This window comes from Thermobia domestica, chromosome 9 (assembly GCF_964235325.1).
Source record: "Thermobia domestica chromosome 9, izTheDome1.hap1.1, whole genome shotgun sequence".
Taxonomy (NCBI): Eukaryota; Metazoa; Arthropoda; class Insecta; order Zygentoma; family Lepismatidae; genus Thermobia; species Thermobia domestica.
In genome coordinates this window covers 113,114,562-113,129,326 of record NC_137462.1, presented here as the reverse complement: position 1 = coordinate 113,129,326, position 14,765 = coordinate 113,114,562, and the positions used below count along the sequence as shown (strand labels likewise).

The 14,765-nt window shown below is 33.2% G+C and overlaps 1 protein-coding gene and 1 long non-coding RNA gene across 10 annotated transcripts in view; one reads left to right on the top strand and one right to left on the bottom strand.

Moving 5' to 3' along the window:
* The window catches only part of LOC145694937 (uncharacterized), a 391,240-nt gene that overhangs the window by 241,412 nt on the left and 135,063 nt on the right, over nt 1-14,765 (top strand). For 6 of the 8 annotated variants that reach the window (XR_014133075.1, XM_081771718.1, XM_081771719.1 and 3 more), the window contains one exon: nt 10,278-11,419. The exons of the other annotated variants lie outside the window; for them this stretch is intronic. The gene's annotated coding sequence lies outside the window, so the exon portion shown is untranslated. The remainder of the gene's footprint in view (nt 1-10,277; nt 11,420-14,765) is intronic. 8 annotated transcript variants of the gene reach the window in all.
* LOC145694938 (uncharacterized) overlaps nt 1-14,765 on the bottom strand; it is a 62,196-nt gene that overhangs the window by 961 nt on the left and 46,470 nt on the right. The window lies entirely within an intron of this gene.

Sequence of the window (14,765 nt, the reverse complement as noted above, 5' to 3'; positions counted from 1 at the left end):
ATAGTATGCCTTATGTCATATGGTATAAAATTGTCATTTTTTCTAAAATTTCTAGATAGTATGGTTAATGACACATGGCATGAAATTGTCATTGATTCTAACATTTCTAGATAGTATGACTATTGGAATATGCTATAAAATTGTCATTAATTAAAAATTTCAAGATAGTATGGTTAACGACATGAGCCAGAAAATCGTCATTAATTCTAAAATTTCTAGATAGCATGGCTAATGACATGGCATGAGATTGTCATTAATTCTAAAATTTCTAGATAGTATGTCTAATGATATATGAATAAAATTGTAATTAATTAAAAAACTCAAGATAGTATGGCTAATGATATTGCCATAATATTGTCATTAATTCTAAAATTTCTAGATAATATTGATAATGACATATAGCATAAAATTGTTATTAACTCTAAAATTTCTAGATAGTAGACTTGATAATGACATATAACATAAAATTGTTATTAACTCTAAAAGTTGTAGATAGTAATCCTAATGCCATATGGCATAAAATTCTCGTTAATTCTAAAATTTCTAGATAATATTTCTAATGACATATGGCATAAAATTGTCATTAATTCTAAAATTTCTAGATAGTATGGCTAATAACATGTTATAAAATTTCTAGGTAATATTGATAATGACATAGCATAAAATTGTTATTAACTCTAAAATTTCTAGATAGTATGGCTAATGACATATGGCATAAAATTGTCATTAATTCTAAAATTTCTAGATAGCGTGGTTAATTTCATGTAGAATAAAATTGTTATTAACACTAAAATTTCTAGATAGTATGGCTAATGACATTTGCCATGAAATTGTCATTGATTCTAAAATTTCTATATAGTATGGTAATGGCATGTGTCATAAAATTGCCATTGATTAAAAATCTCTAGATATTATGGCTAATAACCTATGCCATAAAATTGTCATTAATTCCAAAATTTCTAGATAGTATGGATAATAACACATGGCATAAAATTGTCATTGATTCTAAAATTTCTAGAGAGTATGGCTAATGACACATGGAATGAAATTGTCATTGATTCTAACATTTCTATATAGTATGGCTAATGGCATATGGCATAAAATTATCATTGATTAAAAATCTCTAGATAATATGGCTAATGACATATGCGATAAAGTTGTCATTAATTCTAAAATTTCTAGATAGTATGGATAATAACATATGGCATAAAATTGTCATTGATCCGAAAATTTCTAGATAGTATGGCTAATGACATATTGCAGAAAATTGTCATTAACTGTAAAATTTCTAGATAGTATGACTAATGACATACGGCATAAAATTGTCATTAATTCTATAATTTCTAGATAGTATGGCTAATGACATATGGCACAAAATTGTCATTAATTTTAAAATTTCTAGATTGTTTGGCTAATGACATATGGCATAAAATTGTCATTGATTCTAAAATTTGTAGATGGTTATCCTAATGACATATGGCATAAAATTGTCATTAATTCTAAAATTTCTAGATAGTATGGCTAATGACATATGGCATAAAATTGTCATAAATTGTAAAATTTCTATATTGCTAAGGATATATGACATACAATTGTTATTAACTCTAAAAATTTAATTTCTGTTTAACTAAAAGTGTTACTCAATTTTATTCTAAGACACGTATCGGTCAGTGGATCACATTGATCTGTACAAATTGAGATACTTGTACGCAAATTCTTATGCGTAGTTTCCGACAAAATCGAAAAGAAAGATGTTACGTGGCGCTAAAGAAAAGTATGTACTTCATTGCCATTAATAATTTATAATATGTTTTTATTTTGTTAGAAGAAATTATTATTTCTATGTTACAAAATACACTGTTAGTTAGAAGATTGTGTTAATGTTGTAATAGCCTATCGTTTCTTCTCTATGTGCATACTACTTGTAATTTATTGTAGGAATATATCTGATGAATTAGTCACTAGGCCATGTAGTATACCTCCTATTGATTCAATAGAATCCCTACGAAGAAAATGGCATAATCGTTTACGGTGTAACTTTAAAAATGAAAAAGAAATAGTCCAAAAGACATATTCCGTAATTTTACCTGGTTTTATGTTTCTCTTGGATGTTCGAGTTTATTTATGATTATATCATTGAAGGAGGGTTGCTTCAAAATATCTCATAGACCATCTAAAAAAAGTAATGAACCATGCAATATGAAGAAAAGAATTATTACCTAAGAGACAAAATAACAGTCTGGGGTAAACAGAAGGGAATACCAAATACAGACCTTGGCATAAAACTTTCTGACCTCCTTTTCTTAAATTCTATTATATCATGCTACAGTTATTTTTGGGGGTCGCGTGACTCAGTAGGAGAGCGTTCACCTCTGGTGTGTGGGGTTCTTGGTTCGATCTTTGTGGTGGACAAACACCGTGTGCGTGGGTTTTCTCCGGGTTCTCCCGTTTTATCCCACTTTATTCATTCGACCATTACATTCATTTGTCATCATCACCAACTGCTTTAGTCTAGTCGGCACAAATGTGAGACGTAAAACTGAAAGATTTCTTTTCATTTTTTATTAGTTATTTCTGGACTTTTTTTATTTGGAAAATATAAACAAAAGCGCCTGGGTCATTTTTAAGAAAATATCTCTTCTGGATTTTTCGAAACAAAAGATATGTTTAACACAAACGAATCCACTTTTCTTCATTATTTTCTGTGAATTTGCTATATTGTTCTGGAGCATATATCCATTTTCTACTTCAGGGCCGTTTCAATACCAATTCAGGAGCATAAACATACAACCTGTACAGCAGCATCCACTATTTGTTCAGGAGGACATACAAACCTGTTCAGGCATGCGTACCGTAATATTTTTATTATTATTAGAATAATATCCCTGATTACAAGGACTAAATAGTTTTTTTTTTTTTTTTTGAATTCGAGGAAGAAAAAAGAACGTATTTAACGAGAAGGCAAAAGTACATTGATTATGAGAAAAAATAGAGTAGTCGGTAATACAGTTTTTTTTTTTTTTCCATTCAACTAGGAAGTTATAGTTTACAAACAAGAATTCTTAAATCATTAGTTCGTGGACTGGACGCAGTGTCGCTCTAGTCGTATACTACGGGTGATAAGTGATATTCTGAAGGAAGCAATGGAAGTTAATCTCTTTCCCCAACAAGAAACAGGTCTCTGCATAGAGTGTGCATAGATGTACTGTTTCTGTTGTGAAATGAGCTGATTGCGCCGCGGCGGACTTGTAGAATGTCGCAGTTTGAGCAACGGGCAAACATCAAGTTCTCAAAAAAAAAAAAAAAAAAAAAAAAAAAGAAAAAGACAAATCCACTGTAGAAACGTTGTAGATGATCAGACTGATGTCGATGATGTACAGTGACAATGCTCAGGGCCGTAGTGCAGTGTTTAAGTAGCATCAACGGTATACAGAGGAGAGAAACAGTTTAAAGAATTATGAACCAGTACTTCGACCAACAATAGTCCCAACAGAACGGGCCGTAGACAAGTTCGCAGCAACAGTACGGATTAGCCATGGTATGTGACACCAACGGCGCCGACTTTCCAAAATTTATGTGGGTACATATCAGTGGCGGGACGAGTTATATGTTTTCAGGGAAGCCTCGATATTTTTTGATTGATTTCCTTTCAGTTAAAATTTTATGAAAACTGTCATAAAGGGTCGTGCTGTGATAAAGCGAAATATACTGGTACCGTAAGGGTAAGTTGGGGCTGCCCTAGCTCAATCGGTACCACGGCTGACTTAAGCACAAGAGAAACGGATTCAAACCTGGGTCCAAGGTCAAGGATAAGTTATTTTAATGAATATACTCCGTAACATTAAGTGTATACTTTAAACAGCTTATATGATGCACAATGATTCCAAGAGGCGATGATATTATCAATACGTTACTAAAAGAAAATACACAATCACGCAAACCAAAATAATAATAATAATAATAATAATAATAAGGTATTGCAGAAAGAACTGCTAAGAATTTTGTTGTGAACATAAACTGCAAAATGACTATAACTTAAATGTGTTGCTTGGTTGTCTTTGCACAAACAAATTTGAAACAAGCAATTATGTTTTAGAGGTTAGAAATTTTAATTTCCATGTCAATGTTCTAATTGACTATTTTTTTATAATGATAAGTGATAAATATTTATTTTGTTTCTATCAAACTAAAACATCTTGTAGGTGCGCCGCACCCACAAGATTATTTGTGTGGGTGTTGGATCCCCGGAGTACCCACGTAGTCGGCGCGCATGCGTGACACAACATGTCGCGTGTTACCCAACCCGTGTCCCACACATTCTGACATGAGCCCAACGATCAGAATTGCTGACGCAGATGGAACGTTCCTGAACCAGATAATAGGCGATGAAACATGGTGTCTCCTTTACGATCCACAACTAACGAGATAAGCAGCCATCTGGAAATTGCTATTATCTCCAAAACGCAAAAACCTAGACAAGACAGGTCAAAAGAGAAAACGATGCTTGAACTATTTTGACGGTCAGTGTGGATCTTTGTAATTGTCTGTGTGTGTATGGACGTTCACATCGAGCACAGCAATCCTGGGTTCTATTGGTTGCCTATATTCTGGGTACCAATCCATGAATTTATTGACTGTACTAGTATATATATCCGAGCGAGTAAAAAGTCCCTTGCCATAGGCAAACTAGGTAACTATTGAAGATATCAAAAAAATGATTAGAGACCATTTTGATTGCCAAGTGTGGGTTGTCACTCTAAAATGGTGGAATTTTCGTAATCGGACCAACCGTTTAAGCTCGACAGTGGTATAGCACCCAATAATAAAGAAAAATGCAACGTTGCCACTTCAGTGGAGGACAAGATGGAATGAAATAATCTGGAGCGTGAAATACCCTGGGCCAAGGAGAATTGAAGGGGAGCAAATCAAAGAACAAAGGAGCAGACTAAAGAACAAAGGAGAGAGAGAGAGAGAGAGAGAGTGAACGAGAAAACGATCCATTGAAGTTCTCCTGTATTTTCTATGGGTATACATTGCTCTGTCCTGATCATACCACTCTGTCTGAATTCCGCATTCTTTAGTTCATTGCCGGATTCAATGATAGAAAACTGCTAAATTGAACCTAGGAAGTAATTTCTGAATAAAATCTAGATAATAGACGGAAAATTATTCTTGGCAGAACCTCTAGTAGTGATCCTTAAGTGAAAAACGTTTTGTAACATATACAAGAAGGACAAGTGGTGGGCCCGGTATGAATAGGAGAAGAGGTATGTATTGAAAATCTCTCTGAGTATGATATGATTTTCATCTTAGGCCATTGAACTTATTTGTCTTTGAGAAGGGTATACATCCGTATGTGAAGAATATAAATTTGAATTTGTTCATAATATATATATATATAGTTAGTTAGTTAGTTAGATAGATAGATAGATTACTTGTGTCTTGAGTGAACTGAATTTTTTAAAGATTAAATTTTACTATGTATTCTTACAGTTTGCGTTCATTTAACCTTTCTTTTGTTCTTTTTTCGTTGTTCCTTGTCCATACAGTATTTCCATATCGCTGCTCCCTCTTTTTCTAAGAATATGCTACTGATATTACTCATTCTTTACTTTCGTCGATGGTGTGTGCATCTATATATACATAAAGAGTTTTTTTTTTTTAAATCGTAGTTTTCTAAGGAGGTGGAAGGCAAGGAGCAAGACAAACGTAATGGAAAAATGGGCTGTCACAGTCACCTGCTCCGAGCCGTCCTTCTTCCTGACTGTGATATAAAGTGGCGATGTCTAACAGAAATTTTAGAATAACATTCAGATAAGCGTTTTGCGAGTCTCCACTTATAGAGACCATTTGTTCTTTTCCATAAAAAGAGAGAAAGACAAGGGACGCGTTGATTCATATATAGCAGTTGCAAACGATAGAAGCATTTTTTTTACTTTCTTTCTTTTTTAAAAAAAAAGAAAAAAGAAAAAGGAGAATAGAAGAATGCTAGAATGAGAGACAACAAAAAGAAAGAAAGAAAGAAAGAAAGAAAGAGAGAGAGAGAGAGAAAGAGAGAGAGACTTAGATTCTCTTACAAATTTCTCTTTTTTCGTTCTAAATAATAGAGTAGTAAGGACGCCAGTTTATCCCTCTCGCTTTTGTCTTAATGAAAATAATATTTTTTAAAAAATCATATTTTTTCTTTTTTAAACGAATTCAATCGAGTTATTTGCTAAGCTAATCTCAAAATGTCTTTTTGTACTCTACTGTTGTAAGATGTGTGTGTGTGTGTTTCTGTCATCTCATGTCTGCATGGTAGCCAAGACGTACGAATACGAAGAACCATGTGCAATTACAGTGATTGTGACAACAGATGGTTTTGTCCTCGGTTCTCTTTTAATCGCCAGTTATATTAGAGCACAAATTACAAATAAAAATTTTATGAGAATACAACCTGCTAAAATAGAGTTGTTGATAAGTTTATCATTCGTTGTATTCTGGAGGCGTTAAAAAAATCTACAATATTACTGCATCCTTAATCGTAGCTCAGATCATTTAAGTTAATTACTTATAATATGGAAGCAGATAGGATATATTTGCCTTGAACATGAAATTATTATGAGTTTAAAACAGAAATTATAAATAAAACAAGGAATATTAGATTAGATCTGCTGCTCAGGTTCAGGCTCCGAAAGGGTACCTGTTTATATATTGAGAAGGTATTCTGATGAGAAAATTATAAGCCAGGCTGTTTATTCATTAATGCATTGGTGCTAGTCAAATTTCATGTTTGGTACCCACCATCATCTTCGTAGCAGGAACAGCTTGATATCACTTATCCACAATCTTAAACAGACTCTAGCAATCTACAATAGTGTCGGTCCACGAGTTTTCCCTTCATCTTTCCATAATCTGACGTTTCCTTCCGCATAATTGGCAAAGCTTACTCTCCTTGTTACGTTACTCCAGAAAGACGACTTAATTTTCCGACTAAACAAAGTGTGACGTATGTATCGAGACTCATATCTTATTGTTGGAATGTCTTGTACGTCAAGAATTTAAAAGTGAGAGTTTAAGGGTCTTTATTACAGCGAAATTAAACTACCACTAATTTTAGTTTTCTGTAATATCTTCAAAATAAATATAAAAAAAAAAAATATTTGAAAAACAGAAACGTAGTGAACTAGAAAATACGATTTCGCATGTGGTACCTTTACCACAATTCACCTATCTGCTTTGGGTATGCCGCTATTTACAGAACCCGCAAAAAATGCTAAATCTATCTACAGTTGCAAATCGAAAGCAGATAGATGAGTTGTCGTCACGGTGTCACATGTAAAATCGTATTTTCTAGTTCACTACGTTTCTGCTTTTCGAATATTTTTATTTGTTTTGAAAGTATTACAGAAATACTCTAAAATTAGCGGTAGTTGAATTTCGCTGTAGTGAAGCCCCTTAAGCTTCCTTGTTAGCCAAAATGTTATGTGATTGACCTATAGCTCCAGCGAAAGAATGTTAGAAATATCAGGATACTGAAATATATAATAATTTGTCCCTTTTACGAAATTTCCTGTCACGCTATAACATTATTAGGTTTCTAACGAAAAAAAAAAACATGTCAAGAGATGACATATATATAATAATATGACCAATATGACTAATTGACATATTGGTCATATTATTATTATATACATATGACCAACTGATAAGTCTCATTGAGCTGAACAAAAGTGTAAAACCTCATGCGTAATTTTCGAGAAAATTGTGAAAAATATTTTTCTTCTTATCTTAAAAATTAATACTGTTTGACAACAACACCTTATATTAAGGTGAAATTGATGCTGAAATATACTATCACCAAAGTCCTCAATATGACATTACCAAGACAAAAAGCATATGTCTAGTTAATGAAATATACCCTAAAATTATGACTAACCCTAAAATTTTAATTTCTATTTAATTACAGTATAGTCCAAAGATAACACGTAATACATCAATCTATAGATGACATCGAGCTGATGAAAATTGATGTTTTTGAGGGTAAATTTTCATGCATAATTTTTGAGAAAATCGTGGGCTCTAAAAAGAAGTATGCCATTCGTTGTCAATGATAACTAATAAATTAAAAAAAAAAAATTGTTAGATCAGATTGTTTATTTATTTATCTACTGTACGTGTAAAGAAATGGACTATTGAATAGATGGTATATATTGCAGTTTATCTTCTATCGACGGTGGCACCCATACTCCTAACAGCTACACTAATTTCTTTTTGGTTCTATTGAAACACTACTGGACCTTATAAACTTAATTACTTTTACTGTTGCTTCATTTCATAACGTACATGCACTTAGCATAAAAGTAAATAATATCGTATTTTATCACAATTACGAACAACAAATTCTTTTGTTTATTTTGATTTACTAATGTATAAGTAAATCAATAATCAATATGCAGTTGTCAATTTAAAGATAACTTCTTTTAAGGATAGAATTTCTGTTTATTCATTCTTATTTATGCAGGTTTCTTATTAGTATTCTTTATATCTTTCATACAGCTAAAACACACGTTTTCTCTGAGCATTGTCATTGGTTAGATTCCCTGTGAGTTTCTCAGATAATAATGCTCTCATTTAATATATATACATATATACATGTATCATTGTTTTGATTTCCTAGTTTATGATAGATATTTGCCTGAGCTTTATGAATTTTTCAACTAATCAGACTTGAATCTTGTATACACTTCATTGTCTTCATTTTCTCATTTATGATATTTGTGAATTTCTCAACTAATAATAACACTTGAATTTTATATGCAAAATGTGGTTAACCTTTATTTTACGGCTGTCAGTACACTGCCAGAATAGTAAATCCGTTCTTTCCCGCGTGGCACTGTACTGACACAGGCGAAATGTTTACTTTGACCCGCGAGCACACATATTTTTTTTTTTTAAATGATGTGCCTTATTGTATGAAGAGATAGTCCATAGTGAAAGGAACCAAAAACGTTGGTTCTCAACCGGTGTGCTCACGGGTCAAAGTAGACCTTTCGCCTGTGTCAGTACAGTGCCACGCGGGAAAGAACGGATTTACTATTCTGGCAGTGTACTGACAAGCCGTAAAATAAAGGTTAATTACTTTGCTTGTCTATGATTGAAAATCGATATTTCTAATTCAAATTATATCCCCTAGCTTTCTTACAATGCCAAGTCAATACCAAACGTTTATTCCGTTACAGAAAATCGAATTCATAACCACACATACAGGAGCGGTGAGCTTTAATCATTAAAAAGTAAGCACTATAAACCATAAAAAAATATATATCAACCTGCTTCATACAACTGTGACCGGTAAACAAGTTCGCAGGATACAAGGGGTTAAGTTTAGAGGCTTTGCTACACTATTTTCATTTTTGTGGGAATGTGTTTTGATTTGATTTGTTTTCAGTTTAGCATCCCGTTCAGCAGCCAGGCTATATGACAAGTGAACCTACAGCTTAATGTGGAATCCGAACCATATGAGCTTTCGCCGGGAATCGAACCCGGGTCTTGTACGCCAAAGGCGCATACACTAACCACGTAGCAACGAGAGAGCTCTCGTGGGAATGTGATTGGATAAAAGTTTCAAAGGAAGTGTGGAAGATTTGGTGAAGAGATAGGGACACTAGGTCAAAAAGTTCGAGAAAGCCCCTCGTCGAGACAAAAAATATATATTTATCAAATAATCATGTGTATAGTTACATTGAATAAATGAAATATATGTTCAATTACCATTTTTCGCTTTTTTAAAAAAAGTTTTATCTAAACAGTATCTGGAGGAAGGGTAAACTGAAAAATTTAATTTTCCATTTAGTCTCAGATTATCATTTTCGAAGTTGAGACGTTAAAGCCTGAAGTCAAAACTCGCTTTTAGACACCCCGAAAAATCATAAATTCATCCTGTTTTATGAGAATGGTTATTAAGCCTGTTTTCTAGATTAATTTAGTCAATCTTCTGGAACACCGAGGTAATGAAGCATAAGATCTATTTTTTAACGTGGACTCGAAACTCAATCGTCTTCACAGCGTAGGCCGATCTCCACTTACAATATCTCACCTTCAAGAGACTGGATTACCAGACGAAGCTACCAATCCTGACAGTTTTCTAAATAAAAACCAAGAAATGCTTGTTTTAGAGTACCCATTTAAAATACAAACAATAAGTGAAATATGTTCTAGATTTATGTCACACTGTTATTCCCAGACATAAATTTGTTATTTTGTTAATGATTTTTTGTTTTGTTTTTGTTTTTCAGATGTGCATATGTGTGAATTTCGATAACCTTCATTGGTTACTACATTGAGAAATATCCTGTGATCATCCAATAAAATCTTCTGCAGGAGAAGGTCTAAGTTTCCTAGAAAATCAGGACTAATACTTAAAAACGAGAAAGAAGAATATTGATGATCCATGCATTAAATTTAGAAAACCTTTATACAAGGAAACAAATCCGCAAAGCTCTGACAACTTATTACACAAATTGTAAGAAAAATCATCCATAATTTATTTTATAGATGTCCATACTATCAAAAGAAGTTCAAAATGGAGCATTGAAACATAACATGCTTGGAATAAAGATTCATGTTACATCTAACTTCAACATAAACACTGCTATTTAATAACCCGTACATTTTTGAAAATAAATTTAAAATTCTCAATATTTGAAGTTGAAATAGTAATATTCACACATCAAATCTTCCTCAGCAACAAGAAAAGTCTTATTAAAGCAGATAATGAAGAGGCATCGTGGTTGTATTTTAATATTGTTAACAGGGCAGGAAGCCTTTACAGTCAGCACGATAGAGAGAGTACTTTGTACACAGGAATCGAGTGAGTTTCCCTTTAAAAGAGAACAATATATCTGGTTGTGTCTTCCAGTATAGAGTTCAATGTTTCTAACAACATAAAATATACTATTTCGATCCTTTCACGAAAATGTAAAAAAAAATATGTAAATTGTGAGGCATCTTAGAGTAAATTGTGAGCATACATTAAAACAATTTACTAAGACCGAAACAAACAGTGTATAAAGAATTAACTTCGTGTAAATGTTTTAAAAAAAAGTACACTACTAACATAGCATCCAGAGCTATATCATTTTTATGGGCATTGAAGAAAACAGTTTATGATTCTGTATATCACTAAAGTTTGGTTAAGCTATCACTGTCCATGCATAAACCATTATAAACCATTAAAATCAGATCCTCACCACCTCTCAAAAGAGACAAGAATAATTTTCAGTATATTGTCATAATATTATTAAATCAAGACCTGAGTGTGAATAGAAGTCATGGATTTGCCTTGGACTTTTTCTCATTTGCTTCGTGACGACAGTGAAGAATTTGACAGACAAGGAACATACTGTGAACATATTATAAACTTTTACTGTAATCGAAGGTAAGAAACTATTTTAGTCCTAAATACTTTTATTTTTTAAAAAAATCGTGTTCAGTCTTGAATTCAATATTGTTTGATAGGATGTATCACAAGTTAGCTAAATATGTGCATGATTAATTATTTCAATTAGTTCTTTTCATTATATGTATAGTGTTAAAGTAAGACAATATATTAGATAGACCTACCACACAAAGTTGGTTTTTAGTAATGGATTCATATACAAGGTGGATCACTAAGCTATTTCCAAACTTCAACAAATTGATTTCTCTAAAAGAGATTCAACAAAAAAGTCTGACGCGTAAGTAAAAACTTTCTGGGCAACTTTCAAGGTGACTATATCTGGTTCAAAGTAATAAACGGCGTTGTTGTTTTGTGATGAACAGAAAGGTATGTTAATATACACAGAGTTGAAATGTGTAGGATCTGTAACAAACATGAACTCGGTTAAGTCTGAAAGATTACTGTTGTGGCATCGTGTATATGATCTTCTTGGATCTATAAAGAAGGTAAATGTGATAAAACATTTTCAGAAGAACAATTATTCATGCATTCTAGCATCAGCTGCTATGAAAAAGGTCTGCTGGTGGAAAATAAGCCCAGAGAAGACCACCGGCGCAAATTGGAAAGAAGGAATTGCAAAAATTGAAGAAAGCCAGTGAGAACATGGTCAGAGTTACCCAAAAGAGTCTGGCACGTAAGTTTAGGTTGAGTAAGGCTGTATACGGTACAATCTGAAAGCTGTGGGTCTCCAATGTTGTAAACTACTAAAAATCACCTAAGTACAAAGACAAACATCTCGAACACGTACCCAAAAAGTGCCGCAAACTGCGACAGAAGCCTATGAACAGTGAAACGATCGTTATTGTGAAAGATGAGAAATGCTTTGGATTTAGAAAGTATGATTTGATGAGAACTCTGGATTTTTATATCGCTAGCTCTGCGTTGGCATTGGATGATGTCAGATTTGATTCACGAAAAAAAAATTCGCAAACACGTGCTCATCTGAGTAGCCATCTCGTCAAAGGGTATTTCAGCCCCTTACATATACATACACAGAGAGAGAGAGAGAGAGAGAGAGAGACAGCAAGCATCACACAGAGAAATCCCTCGATTGGATGTCAGAGCAAAGCTTATGTGATGTTCCAAAGGATGCCAATCCCCAAAACTTACCGAAATTCAAGCATGTCCAATCTTTCAGGGTTTGTTAGTTGGTATGATTTACAGGGGTGACTGGAAGCAAAATCTGAGTGCCAGTTGAAGTATCGCGTATCCAGTAATAGATCAAAGTAATCTAGAACATGTTGGATAGAGTTCGAGGAAAACTTCAACAAACTGAGGATAGTGCAACCTCTTTAATTTTGTAATTGCATATTTTTGTATATGAGGAAAAAATAATTTCAATGTAATGACGTTGAGAAATAAATATGAAATAAGTTATTCCAAGCTGTTTTCTTTGTGTGGTGCATAAACTTTTTACTTATCCGTTATATAAATATACACGTGATACCTCACCGTTCCGGAGAAAAACAAGGTATGTGAGAATAGCTCATTAGATAACAGGATGTCCATCGTGGAGGAAACTAATGTCCAATTTTTTCTCATCTCAATTTGTAAATGTATGTATATACAAAATTTATGCCTTGATTTCTTTCTAAATTTCAGAAGTTCCACATCACAAGAAGTTCACGAAAAATGTCATATAGCACTTAAACCATATTTATCGTTGGAGCATATATTGTGTAATGACTTGAGTATCTCTAATAATTGATAAGTGCTCTCATAGTGTTGGTACAATTACTTTGTTAATTGATAGTTTTTGTGCTATGATTACGTAACAATAAAACAGTGTTCGAGACTTAAGACTTGGATAAATAGTGTTGCCCGCGAGACTCATAAAACTTGTCTTGTCTCGATTTTCGTTTTGAAAATGAGACGATGAATCGTCATGTTTCTATCTAGTCTCGAATTTAAAAATTTTATCTGCTACTCGTCTCCTCTTGATTCTTGTTGTTGTTGCCCAATTTTTCGTCTTGTGGGCAACACTATTCCAAAGGGGGGGGGGGATCTTCTGAAATCACTACTATGTTATGTTTATTTCAACCAGTGAGGACGGCATTGTATTTTGTCCATTGGGCGTCTTTAAGGATAGCGATTTGAATTACAAATAGAATTGTGTCACTCTTAGGAGTATGCGTGTCACTATAAGTAGTATATGTGTCACCGTTAGGAGATGTCAAACAACAACAAATACAATCTGCTACTTAATACTTTTTTTTAGACACACATAGTTTGGTTAAGACAAAAAAGAAGATAGTGGAAAACTTAATTTACTAATGAAGTATTTAAACTGGTATAATTGAAGTGATGGGTATTATATAGTGGTGCTATTCAGCCGGTTCGCACCGGCCCGTTAGAACCGGTTCTTAAAATATTTCAAGTTCGCAGAACCGTTTGTTATACCAACTTATAAACTCGCACACACACACACTGCGCTGCTGGAAGGGAGAGCTTATTGGATACAAATTGGTACAAACAATTGATCTGTTTAAAGGATCTTGCCTTGCTCTGTACATACCAGAAGATTAATCGGTGGAGGATGGGTAAATTTTATTTTAAGTATATTTGATTTTAAAAACCCCTATAGCTACGGAGTTAAGCATATGATCTCTAAGAACAAGGTATAATCATTTATTCCTTAACCTCAAATGCTCAGATATCAAGAATGAGACTAGAAGTGAAGTGGTGAGCGTTATTTATATTTGTAATGCGTACATGCCATTATTAACATTGTCGATCCATTACTGGATGAAGGTCTTTCTAATACTTTTTGACAACCATCTATCTTACGGAATTTGTTTCCAGGATATTCGCAGTGTTACATAATTTCGTCGTGTCACCTTGTATTAGGACGCTGTGTAGGTCGCTACTTGTCACTTGTGGTACCCAGTAAAAAATACTTTTGTCTGCCTTTGGTTTGTCTCCCAAGAGAAGTATATATATATATATATATATATATATATATATATATATATACAGAGAACCAGTTGTTAAAAAATTAGAATAGCACCATCGGTATTATATGTATAGAATATGGATAGCAACCCTTAAAGCCACTGTTACCGTTAACGGATTGACTCTATTAACGAAATCAGCTGACTCTATTAACGAAAAAATCAGACGTGTGAAGTGGAGTAACAGACAGACGTATTAACATTGCCAGCTTCTAAGACCCATTAGCATGATCGTAATAGCTAAACAATAACATGCTCCAATAGAAAAACGTTTATCAATTATTATTTGTAACAGACAACATAATCTTACTGTAGCGTTTTTTTTTTTTTTAAGT